Source organism: Lactuca saligna, chromosome 4, assembly GCF_052625555.1.
Source record: "Lactuca saligna cultivar CGN05327 chromosome 4, ASM5262555v1, whole genome shotgun sequence".
NCBI classification, from domain to species: Eukaryota; Viridiplantae; Streptophyta; class Magnoliopsida; order Asterales; family Asteraceae; genus Lactuca; species Lactuca saligna.
In genome coordinates this window covers 325,101,954-325,115,551 of record NC_136420.1, presented here as the reverse complement: position 1 = coordinate 325,115,551, position 13,598 = coordinate 325,101,954, and positions in this window count along the sequence as shown.

Genomic DNA, 13,598 nt, shown 5'->3' with positions numbered 1-13,598 from the left:
AATGCGTTTTTCGTACAATCAATGCATAACCAACTCGTAAGTAACAAATCATATCTCTAGGTTTAAAGACTTATATGATATTACCGTCTCACGATCACTCGAGATAGAATTCCATGAAGTGATTCCAGTGAGCGTGGGTTGAGTCCAATGCTCAGAACTTATGAGCACTCATGATTGTTGTAGCCTTGTCCCAGACCTCTACAACCAAACATGACAGTCTTGATTCATACCTACTTCCGACATATGACTGACTGTGGAGGTTTGAATAATATGTTATACCAAACAAAATTATTCTGGAAGTCAAAACATGCAAAAGAAATATAGTAAACGATCGACAAGAGATAGCAACACTTTACTCATAAATAAAACACTTTTATTCATCATAAAATGTCAATTACACTTTACAAATTTCGAGATTATCTAACTACTAAATCTAATATCATCCTTCAGCCCTATGCTCCAAGCATGCTGGAGATGCTTAACCCGAGTCAGTCCCTTCGTGAGGGGATCTGCTGGGTTCTCATCCGATGATACCCTCTTTGCCACGAGGAGTCCTTCTTCGATCCGATGTCTGATGAAATGGTATTTTCTGTCGATGTGTCTGGATCTCCCGTGATCCCTTGGTTCCTTGGCTAAGGCAACAGCACTTTCACTATCACAGAAAATTTCCATCGGCTCTTTAATAGCTGGTACAACTCCAAGGTCTCCAATGAAGTTCCTCAGCCATAACGCCTCCTTTGCCGCTTCGCTAGCTGCAATATACTCTGATTCACAAGTAGAATCTGCCACTGTCTCTTGCTTGGAACTCTTCCAAGAAATTGCTCCTCCATTTAGGGTAAAGACCCAGCCCGACTGAGAGCGGAAGTTATCCCTATCAGTCTGGAAGCTAGCATCACTATACCTTACAACTCTCAAGTCATCACTCCCACCGAGGGTAAGGACCCAGTCCTTAGTCCTTCGTAGGTACTTGAGAATATTCTTTACCGCAATCCAGTGTGCCTTGCCAGGGTTCCCCTGAAACCTGCTAACCATGCTTAAGGCAAAGGCTACATCAGGTCGAGTACACGTCATAGCATACATGATCGAACCTACAGCCGAAGCATAAGGTATTCGACTCATTTCTGCTATCTCAGCCTCAGTGCTAGGGCTTTGTGTCTTACTCAGCTTGGCGCTACTCTGGATGGGCAGCTCTCCTTTCTTGGAGTCTTGCATTCTGAATCTCTTCAGAATCTTCTCCAAGTAGGTACTTTGACTAAGTCCAATTAGTCTTTTACTCCGATCTCTCAAGATTCTTATCCCCAAAATATAGACAGCTTCACCAAGGTCCTTCATAGCGAAACACTTTCCAAGCCAGGACTTTACTTCCTGCAGGGTTGGAATGTCGTTTCCTATGAGTAGTATGTCATCCACATACAATACCAAAAAGCTAACTATACTCCCACTAGCCTTGACATATACACAAGATTCATCTTCACTCCTAGAAAAGGCAAATTCCTTGACCTTTTCATCAAAGCAAAGATTCCATCTACGAGGTGCTTGCTTTAATCCATAAATGGATTTCTCAAGCTTACACACTCTATTAGGGTACTCGTTACTGACAAAACCCTCTAGCTGACTCATGTAAACATCTTCAGCCAACTTTCCATTAAGGAAAGCGGTTTTGACATCCATTTGCCAAATTTCATAGTCATGAAATGCGGCTATGGCTAACAGAACCCGAATAGACTTAATCTTGGCTACCGGAGAAAAGGTCTCATCATAGTCCACTCCAGGAATTTGAGAGAAGCCCTTTGCAACCAGTCTAGCCTTATAAGTGTGTACTTTACCATCCATGTCGGTCTTCTTCTTGAAAACCCATTTGCACCCTACAGTCTTTCGACCTGGTACATTCTCAACCAAGTTCCAAACTTGATTGTCATACATGGATTGTATCTCGCTATCCATAGCCTCTTTCCATTTGGCAGACTCGGGGCCTGCCATGGCTTCCTCGTAGCTGTTAGGGTCATCTTGACTTACTAGTGTCTCATCACTAATAAGTGTCTCACCTTCTGCAGTAATATGGAATCCATAGTAATGCTCAGGTGCACTCCTAACTCTCGTGGAACGCCTCAGAGGTACAGATTCGTCAATTGGCTCAACAGGAGTTTCCTCCTCAAGTTGAGGGCTAGAGTTTGAAGTTCCTTCACCACTTGATTCTTGAATTTCTTCAAGATCAACTTGCCTCCCACTGTCTCCTTGGCTTATAAACTCTCTTTCTCGAAAGACTCCTCTTCTTGCTACAAACACCACATTGTCACTAGGTCTGTAGAAGAGGTAACCAAAGGATTGTTGTGGGTAGCCGATGAAAATACACCTCTCGCTTTGGGGTTCGAGCTTATCATGAGTCTCGCGTCTCACGAAAGCCTCGCATCCCCAAATCTTGATGTGGTCTAGTTTAGGTACTTTACCAGTCCACATCTCGTGAGGAGTTTTGGCAACTTTCTTTGTAGGGACTAGATTAAGGATATGGGCGGCAGTCTCTAAGGCATACCCCCAGAATGAGATTGGTAGCGAAGCTCGACTCATCATGGAACGAACCATGTCCAACAAGGTTCGATTACGCCTCTCAGCCACACCATTCAACTGCGGTGTCCTGGGAGGTGTCAATTGTGAGACAATCCCACATTCCTTTAGATAGTCGAGGAACTCTGAACTAAGATACTCACCACCTAGATCGGATCGAAGCATCTTAATGTTCCTGCCCAATTGATTCTCGACTTCCTGTTTAAATTCCTTAAACTTCTCGAAAGTCTCTGACTTATGCTTGATTAAGTAGACATATCCATATCTACTGTAATCATCGGTAAAAGTAAAATAATAACGATTAGCATCCCTTGTGGCATGTTTGAATGGTCCACACACATCCGTGTGTATAAGGTCCAACAAACCTTCACCCCTTTCACATGAGCCTGTGAAGGGTGACTTTGTCATTTTTCCAAGTAAGCATGATTCGCAACTATCATTTGACTTTAGGTCAAACGACTCCAAGACTCCATCCTTTTGGAGTTGGCCTATGCGTTTCTTGCTTATATGTCCAAGACGACAATGCCATAATGATGCTTTATCCAAGTTATTATTATTAGAATCAATACACAAAACATTATTTCCTAAGTTATCTACAATAGATACAGCTTCATACACACCATCACAAGGTAATGCTTTAAAATAAAGTACATTATTAAAGAAAGCATTAATCGAACCAACTTCATTATCAAACGAAAAGGTGAAACCTTGTTTGTACAATGCATGAAAGGAAATAATATTTCTTGCCATTTCTGGCGAATAACAACATTTATTCAAATCTAAATTTAACCCACTACTTAGCGATAAAGTATAGACTCCAATCTTGGTGACAGGTGTAACTTTCCTATTCCCCATGATTAAGTTTATTCTTCCTTGCTCCACATTCTCACTTCTTCCTAGTCCCTGCAAGTCACAACAAATATGAATACCGCAACCTGTATCAAGGACCCAAGATTTCGAATGGGGTGAGTTATTAGAAATGATAGTGTAAATACCTGCATGGTTGGGTTTGACTTTCCCATCCTTTACATCTTGCTGGTACTTTGGGCAGTTCCGCTTCCAATGAGCTTTTTCGTGGCAATAGAAGCATTCCGCCTCTTTTGGATCAGAAGAAGGAGTAATGAAACCTTTCTTGGTTCCACTTGAAGAAGAGCCATCAAGGGTCCGAGCCTTGGTACCCTTTGAAGATCTCTTTCTCTTCCTCCCTCGACTTTGCCCAATTGCCAAGACCGGAGTTGTTTCTGGAGTAGGAGTGATAGCAACCGACTTCCCCTTAAGACCTGTTTCTGCGGTCTTGAGAAGTCCCTGAAGTTTGCTGAGGGTGACCTCTTCCTTGTTCATGTGATATGTCATGCGGAATTGATCATAGCACGATGGTAAGGAGTGCAAAATGATATCTATTGCAAGCTCCTCAGGGAAGTTCACATTGAGCTTCAGCAACCGATCCACATACCTTTGCATTTTCTGCATGTGGCTCGTGACGGACTCTCCGTCCTTCATCATGGTTGTTATCATGGAGCAGATGACTTCGTACCTCTCTTGTCGTGCACTTTGATGGTATCTTTCCATCAAATCTTGGTGCATTTCATAAGGGTAGAAGTCTTCATAAGACTTTTGGAGTTCAGCTGTCATGGTGGCTAACATGATGCAAGCCACCTTGGTTGCATCTCTTTCATGAGTATGAAAGTCAGCGATCTCCTGGGGAGTTGCAGTGGACTCGTCAATTTCCTTAAGCTCCTTGTCAAGGACATATTCTTTGTCCTCGTAGCAGGTAATCATCCTGATGTTTCTGATCCACTTATTGAAGTTGGATCCATCAAAGTGACTTTCCCACACAGACTCATAAGAGTAAAGGAGCCATTAGGATTCGAGCCAGAAGCATTAGTTGAAGACATCTGAAAAAGAAGAACAAGTTTAGTTTAGATTTAAGAGAGTCCTTAATAAAACACCCAAATGTAATATTAAGGCTAGGATCCAATCACAATATAATATAACTTAGAAGAGGTATGCCGTAATCTAAGCTATACCATATTTGAAAGGTAGGTGAATGACGATTCACCAATTTCCACCACGAAAACCGAAATATTAAATATTTAGTTTTTATTGGTTTTAGAAATTCCTAGATTCTTTGAGATCCAATGAACTTTTCAAAGGCATGTTTCGATCTCGGGAGTGCCCTCCAGGTTTTGTGACTGGGATGCCGAGGATCACAAAACAAGGTGTGAAGTAACCATGCAAATCACTTGGTACCCTTAAAGTTTATCACTCAATCGATGTGTCGGTAAACCACACACGCTCCACCGATACTATAATAAACCTTAAGTCACCCTTTACTTACCTTGTTAAGTCCAAGTTAGTGTGCCGGTTAACCACACACGCTCCACCAACGACTCAGACAAAGTGTAAAGTGTAATTTCATGGATTAGCACCTTATTCACATTTTTCCTAAAGTAACTGAGATTGGGAATTTAATAAACATTTAGTTACTTTATATATTCATCATACTTTGAATGAGAATTTATAAGTCCTTGTCTTACCCGTTCGGCTAACGACCCTCCACCAGTCAAGCAAGCGGTGGGTGAGAATATACACCCATTAAGTCACCATTTTATAGGCAACAACCTTATACCCACCTTATAGACCGGCTTCGTGAATGAGGCGTACTAGCGGTAAGACGACTTGTTCTTATACATATATATATAATTATTAAATCATCATAATATAAGTATAAGGGTTGAATTTTAACTTTTAAAAATTCTAGGGGTTGGAACTAAAGTTTTAACTTAACTTTACTTGTTCCAAAACTTGAGGGCAAGTTTTGTAACTTTCAAAACTTTTCATTTCTTGTAACTTATGAGTTTAATAGAGTCATAAAATGAAGACTCTTCATTTTTATAACTCTTGTGTTTTCTTAATGGTTTTAACTCAAGTGTGACTCTTGGTTTTCCATAACTTAAGGATAAGTTATGAACTCCATTAAAACACATTATGATCAAGAATTAAACTACCAAATAGGTTACAAATAATTCCTATGATCATCTAAAACATCATAAGAACAAGAACATGAATATGAACATAATCAAAAATTACATAAAACTTTGTAATTTTGATAACTAGTTGTTGTAAATGAATTAGCAAAACATTACACCACCAAAAAACAAGTTTACAATTACTAAAACAGTTTAGGGTAATGTTTCTAATTCATTTTCCAGCAACTGAATTGAAATTCTGCACTCATTCAACCCTACTCGCCGAGTGCATGAACATGACTCGCCGAGTTGGTTGAAGATACACATGGACTCGACGAGTCCCCCCAATAGACTCGACGAGTCCGATCGCAGACAGCAAATTTTCGATCCTGTTTTCAACTTTTAAGCACAAATAAGAACAAACAAGCCTAGGCTTTGATACCACTGATGGGTTTTGAGCATTCTAACACTTCCTAAGTGTACATGCAACCCTAATAACCTTGGATCTATGTTTGTCTAATTTGTCATGCAAAGTTGATTTCCAAGGTTATATTCCTATCTAGCATACATGGGGAACAATTTTAAACATAAAGTATAGATAGAATAACTTACCTTGTTGTTGCTTGTGTTCCTTGAAACCTTGTGAGCCTAGCACCCCAAGTGGTGATGCCTCAAATGCTTCACACAACACCAAATGCTCTTGGAAGAACTTATGAGAGAATACACACTCTTCAAAAATCGGCCAAGCCCTCTATTACTTAGTGTGTATGTGTGTGTAACCGATTTGGGAGGAGATCATATTACTTATATAGTGTTGACACATCTAGGGTTAAACCCTAATGTGTCATGACTCTTCATTTCCATGACCCATGGCTTTGTAACTCCCATGGAGCATCCATGGAGCATCCTATGGGTTGAACCCAACTTGATGATCCATGGAGCCTTTTAGCCCACTATACAAGATATGGATGATTTACTTAATCAACCCATATATTTAATTAGTTATCTTTTGATCACTTAATTAATTCTAAATTAATTCTTGATCAAACTAATCAAATAATATTATTAATATATTAGAACTTATAATATATTAATAATCTCCAAGCGTTATTTCTCTCATTTAGTCTATCCAATTGCATGGTGCCATGCAACCCAAATGGACCATGCCGGGTCGGGTCAAGTACATACCAGAAATAGTTATGGACTTAGACACCTTATCCAACACTTACTTAGGGTGACCTCTTCTTTGTTCATGTGGTAGGTCATCCTAAATTGGTTGTAACACGGAGGCAAGGAGTGAAGCACCAAGTCGATTGCGAAGTCTTCCCCAAAGTTAACATTCAACTTGCGAAGACAATCGACATACCTTTGCATCTTTTGCAGGTGCACGGTTAGAGATTCACCATGACCCATTTTAGTGGAGATCATGTTAGTGAAGATCTCGTAACGTTCCTACCTCGCGTTTTAGTGGTATCTCTCCAACAAGTCTTGGTGCATTTCGTACAGATACATGTCCTCGTAGGACTTTTGGAATTCAGAGTTCATAGTGGCTATCATTATGCATTGTACCTTCGTTTGCATCACGCTCATGAGTTTCAAAAGCGTTGATTTCAGCTGGAGTAGCGATTTCTGGATTGATCTTCTCGAGCTTCTCATCGAGGACATACTCCTTGTCCTCGTAGCGAGCAATCGTGCGAATGTATCTTATCCATTCGCTAAAGTTCGTCCCATCGAAAGTAACCTTTTGGAAAAGGCTCATCAATGTGAATGAACTAGCAGCAGCATTGTTCACATTCAACATCTACAAATAGAAAGGACCAAGATAGATTAGAATTTGAATCCCTAATTATTACCCAAGAAAAATTAGGGCTAGGATCCAACAACAATATTTACATATTAGAAAAGGGATACTGTAATCTAACATGCAAACAGTTTGAAGGTAAGTGAATGACGATTCACTAATTCTCCACCATAAAACATAACTTTAGCTCTAAGTGTATTGAGAATTCATAGGTTTAGATGAGATTCATTGAAACTTTTCAATGGCATGTTTAAATATCGATATGCCCCTCTCGTTTGTGGCTGGGATACCAAGGATCACAAAGTGGGTGTGAATTACCATGCAAATTCACATGGTGCCTTCATTGTAACAATCACCTATTCGATGTGCCGGTAAACCACACACGCTCCATCGAACTATGATAAACAATGAATCACCCTTTGCCACCTTTGCTTAGAACCAATTAGTGTGCCGGTAAACCACACACGCTCCACTAACTTCTTAGCAAGGGTGCAAAGTGTAATTTCATGGGATTGCATCAATTCACTTTTCCTAAAGTAACTAGGATTGGGAATTTTGAAAACATGTAGTTACTTTGTATTTCATATTATACTTTTAATGAGGAGATGAGGTTGCCCTATCCTACGCATTCGGCTAACGACCCTCCACTGATCAAGCAAGCGGTGGGTATGACTGTACACCCATTAAACGCCATTTTATAGGCATCAACCTTATACCCACCTTATAGACCGGCTTCGTGAATGAGGCCTACTAACGGTAAGACTAGCATTTTAATTATACATATATATACATATTAATCTTGTAATATTATATTAGTATAGGGTTGAATTTTAAACTTGTAAAATTCTAGGGTTTAAAATTTAAATTGTCTAAATTAAACTTTTAATCACAAAACATAAATTTCAAAACTTGAGGGCAGGTTTTAAACTTTTCAAAACATAGGGGATCAAATAACAAATAATCTAAATTAACATTTAATCACATAATTATCCATATTTGATTTATTTAATTATTTCTTGCAACACAATTTACCAATTTGATTAAAATAATTAATCAATTATCACATAAGGAAACTAATATTTAATTAATTGATAAATATCTTCAATTAGGTCAAGGATATACTGAAATATATCTTAAAATCAGATTTATATTGACCTTATATGATTAAGGTAAGTATCTAAAGGATAAACAACAAGAAATCCAGAAATTAACTCTTTCTAACGCTCGAACTCGCTGAGTACCACAATGGACTCGCCGAGTTGAGGCCTACTCACCGAGTCCACTATGGAACTCGCCGAGTTCGTCATGCAGGATCACAAAATTCGAATTTTACAAGCATCAAACAAGCAACCAATGCATCAATTCAATAGAAACCAATCTAGACTCTGATACCACTATTGGGTTTTAGCCATATGAACATTCCTATGTGCACATACAAACCATAATGCTTGGATCTAGGTTTCACTAATTAAACATGCATTGAATCCAAGACTTTGGAACAATAGATCTAGGTATTAACATAAGAAAACAGATCTAGAAGATTACCTTAAGTTACTTGCTTGAATCTTCTTGTCCTTGGAGCTTAGATTCACAAATGTCACTCCTCTAATGGCTTACAAACACCAACTAGCAAGAGGATGATTATAAAGAGAGGAGAGGGGAGGAAGAAATTGGTCAGGGTTCCTTTAGTGACAATGGTGCCGATTTCCATGACCCTTAGGGTCTATTTATACTTGTAAGGCTCCTGGGGTTTCACCCTTAAACCCTAATTGGATAACTTAGGCCCTAAGCAATCCAATACCCTAATGATAAGCCTTGGACGATTTCAAGGTCTATCCAAAGCCCCAAAACCGTCCACCCCTTATCCATAAGGGATTATAGCCCAAAGTACAACTATCATACACTTGACAGTTTATGCCATTCTATTTAATTAATCTCTTTAAGTCACTAAATTAATTTCTAATTAATTTATGACTTATATTAATCAAATAACAATATTATTATTCCTTATAATATTTCTTCTCTAATTGTAAATCATCCTGTCAAGTTGCTATGGCGAAGGCAATCCAAAAGGACCATGTTTAATCGGGTTAAGTACTTACCAAATATAGTTGCAGCCTTAGACACTATTCCAACATTAATATGGTGTGTTATTCAAGGAGCGAATAACATGATGATACCCTGTGAGGGCGGTCTAGCAGGGAGATAGACCACCAGAGTTTTAAGGTTCTTAGGGGTCAGAATGGGTACCGCATTGCCAGAGGGGTCCGTCCTTTTTCGTGATTGGGAGTTCCTGTTTGGGCTCAGGTGTCTTTGGAGAGAAATTTTTGTATGACATGAGATTCTTTCGGTGGTGATTCTTGGGTCATTAGTTTCGATCTATGTATTGTTATTGAGCGATTTCGAGGGAGAATTGTAGCATCCCGAAATTTCCACGTATTATATTTGAGAAATTCATGTTCCTTAGCAGAGAAACTTGATGAGTTGGATACCCAACTCGGCGAGTGCAATCGTTTTGGGTCGCATGGGTTTAGAGACCAACTCGACGAGTAGAGAGACCAACTCGGCGAGTTGGAGCTATTTGGAGAAACCCTAATTTTGTGGGTTTGTGTACTATTTAAAGGGCATTAAGCCCTCATTTCTACCTCCCTTATCTATAGAGAGCCATGTGAGAAACCCTAGATTGGTTCCATCCATTGTAAGAGAGAAAGAGACTATTTTGTATGTTCTTGTGCAACCTTGGAAGAAGATTTGGAGAGCATCTTGGCTTGGTCTAAGGAGGGACATTTGGATCCAGAGATTCCTCGGTGGTTAGCTTATGTTGGAGGTAAAAGATGCTAACCTAATCATTCTTTGTGTAAATCTTGGTTTAGGGAAGGTTGTAGGGTTTTATCCCATCCACCTTGTGTTATTGAGTCCCTTAGGCGTATTTTAAGGTTGAAACTTCATATCTGGACCTTGTGAGGTCCCTAGAATCCAAAGTTCCTAGCTTTATTCTGTTGGATTAGTGTCTAAGCCCGTAACTATATTTGGTGAGTATTTGACTCGGTTGTCCATGGTCCTTTTGGGTTGCCTTCATAAAGAAATATGATAGGATGATTTATGAATAAAGAGGTTATTATGATTTAGTAATATGTTATATGAATAATATTTAAAGTAGAAATCATATAGTTTAATTAATGTTAGACAAGAAGTAATTAAGAATTAATTATGTGGCCAAAAGAGATTAATTAAATAAAAGGGATTGGAACTGTCTGTTGTGTGATAGTTGATTTGGGCTGAGAATCCTTTAGAATTAAGGGATGGACGAAATTGAGAGTGGGAGCCCATCTAAATTTCGTCCAAGGCTTTTATTCTGGAAGGTTCTGTGGACTACTTAAGGCCTAAGCTATCCAATTAGGGTTTTGACCTAAACCCTAGCAGCACAAGTATAAATAGACCCCTTAGGCTTCAAAAATTTGCTAACCATACTTCTAAGAGTACTAGAGCCAAATTCCAGAGCCTCCATCCTCTCTCCAAGATCATCCTCTTGCTTGTGGTGTTTGTAAGCCATTAGAAGAGTGACATTTGTGACTCTAAGCTCTAAGGAGAAGAAGATTTAAGCTTTCAAGAAGAGGTAATAATCTATATCTGCTTTGTTATGTCAATTTCGAATTATATCACTACATCTAGGGTTTGCAAGTCATGGATGAATTACATGTACAATAGAGAAGCCTAGATCCGAGCATTATGGTTTGCATTAGCACAAAGGATGTTATTTTGTGTAAAACCCATTAGTGGTATCAGAGCCTTAATTGGTTTCTATTGTATTTGATGCTTTGTATTTCATTGTTGCTTGAAAATCGAGTTTTTGGGTCATCTTCCTAGCAGACTCGACAAGTCCCAATGTGGGATCGATGAGTAGGATGAACTCGACGAGTCCATAAGGGGACTCGGCGAGTTTAAGCATCTGGCAGAGGAATTTTCGGGATTTCCTGTTGTTTTGCTTAAGGATAATTTCCAAAATCATTTTTGACTAATAAAATCTGAATTTTATTACTGTTATATGTTTTTCCTTTTCGAAACAAAAGATAATTACCATTTATTTGAATAATATATTCCTTATATGATAATATTTGATTATTTTATTTATTTGATAAACTACATTTAAATTAATTGTTTAATTTTGAATTATTTGCTATTTAATCCTTTGTGTTTTGAAAAGTTCAAAACTTGCCCTCAAGTTTTGAAATTTAATTTTTTGGTTAAAAGTTTAATTTGAATTATTTAGATTTCAAACCTTAGAATTTTACAAGTTTAAAATTCAACCTATACTATTATATTGTTACAAGATATATATATATATATATATATATATATATATATATATATATATATATAACATAAAATGCTAGTCTTATTGTTAATAGTCCTCATTCACGAAGCCGATCTATAATGGGGTATAAGGTTATGGCCTATAAAATGACCATTTAATGGGTTTCTACTCTTACCCACTGCTTCCTTGATTAGTGGAGGGTCGTTAGCCAAATGGGTAGGATAGGATAACCCTTTCCTCATTAATAAGCATAATGAACTATAAAAGTAACTAAATGTTTTTTCAAAAAATTCCTAATCTTAGTTACTTTAGGCAAAAGTGAAATTGATGCAATTCCATAAAATTACACTTTGTTCTCTTGCTAAGACGTTAGTGGAGCGTGTGTGGTTAACTGTCACACTAATTGGGATCTAAGAAAAGGTGGAAAAAGGTGATTCAATGTTTGTCATATTTCAATGGAGCGTGTGTGGATAACCGGCACATCGAATAGGTGACTCTAACAATGAGGGCACCATGTACATTTGCATTGGTATTCACACCCTCTTTGTGATCCTCGGCATCCCAGTCACAAAGTAAAGGGACATATTGAGATTTAAACATGCCATTGGAAATTTTAATGAATCTCAAAAGATCTACGAGTTTTTCAATACATTTAAAACTTAATCTCTTTTTGATTTTCCATGGTGGAGAATTAGTGAATCGTCATTCACTTACATTCAAATTATTTGCATGTTAGATTACGGCATCCCTCTTCTAATTTGTAAATAATGTTGTTGGATCCTAGCCCTAATTTCTCATTTGAATGTTTAATTGGGCATTAATTTCTAATCAAACTTTGTCTCTTTTCTATTTTAGATGTTGAACGTCAACAACAACGCTTCCAGCTCGAATTCCTCTGTCTCGTTCTCACTCTTGAACTTGTGTGGGAGAGTGATCTTTGACGGGTCCAATTTCAATGATTGGATCTGCAACATCCGAATGGTCACTCATTATGTAGACAAAGAGTATGTCCTTAATGAAAAGCTGAAGGAAATCAACCTCAACACTGCCACTGCTGAAGAGATCGTTGCCTTTGAGGCCCATGAGCGTGATGCTACAAAGCTCCATTGTATCATGCTAGTGACTATGACTGTACAACTCCAAAAGTCTTATGAGGACATATACCCCTATGAAATGCATCAAGACTTGCTAGACTGGTACCACCAAATCCCTAGGCAAGAAAGGTATAAGATCATCACTTCGATGATCACTACCAAAATGTGTAATGTAGAGTCCCTTACCACTCATCTGCAAAAGATGCAGAGATATGTTGATCGTCTGCTGAAGTTAAATGTTAACTTCAATGAAGAGTTGGCAATCGACATCATCCTTTACTTCTTGCCTCCCTGCTACAACCAGTTTCGCATGACCTACCACATGAATAAGGAAGAGGTCACTTTGAGCAAGCTTCAAGGCTTGCTAAGGACTGCTGAGATCAATCTCAAAGATAAGTCTATTGCATCAACTCCTGCTCCTACTGCTGCCCCTGTCTTAGCAATAGGGCAAGGGAATGGTAAGAATAGGAAGGCTCCCTCAAAGAGCAACCAAAATGGAAAGTTCCAAGATGGTACCTCTTTTAGTGTAACCATGGCTGGTTCTACTAAACCCAACTCTAACCCAAAGGAGGTAGAGTGCCACCACTGCCACAACACAGGGCATTGGAAAAGAAGCTTCCCAGAATATCTGCAAGCTATCAAGGATGGGAAGATCAAGTCGTCATTCGCAGGTATTTACACTATTAAATCTAATAATTCATTGTATGCTATTTCTTGGGTTCTTGATGCAGGATGTGGTTTTCACATATGTTCTGATTTGCAGGGACTAAGAAGAAATATGGGTGTGGAGCGTGAAAGGATAAATTTAATCATGGGAAAGAGAAGATCATCGTCTGTCACCAATATTGGAGTATATT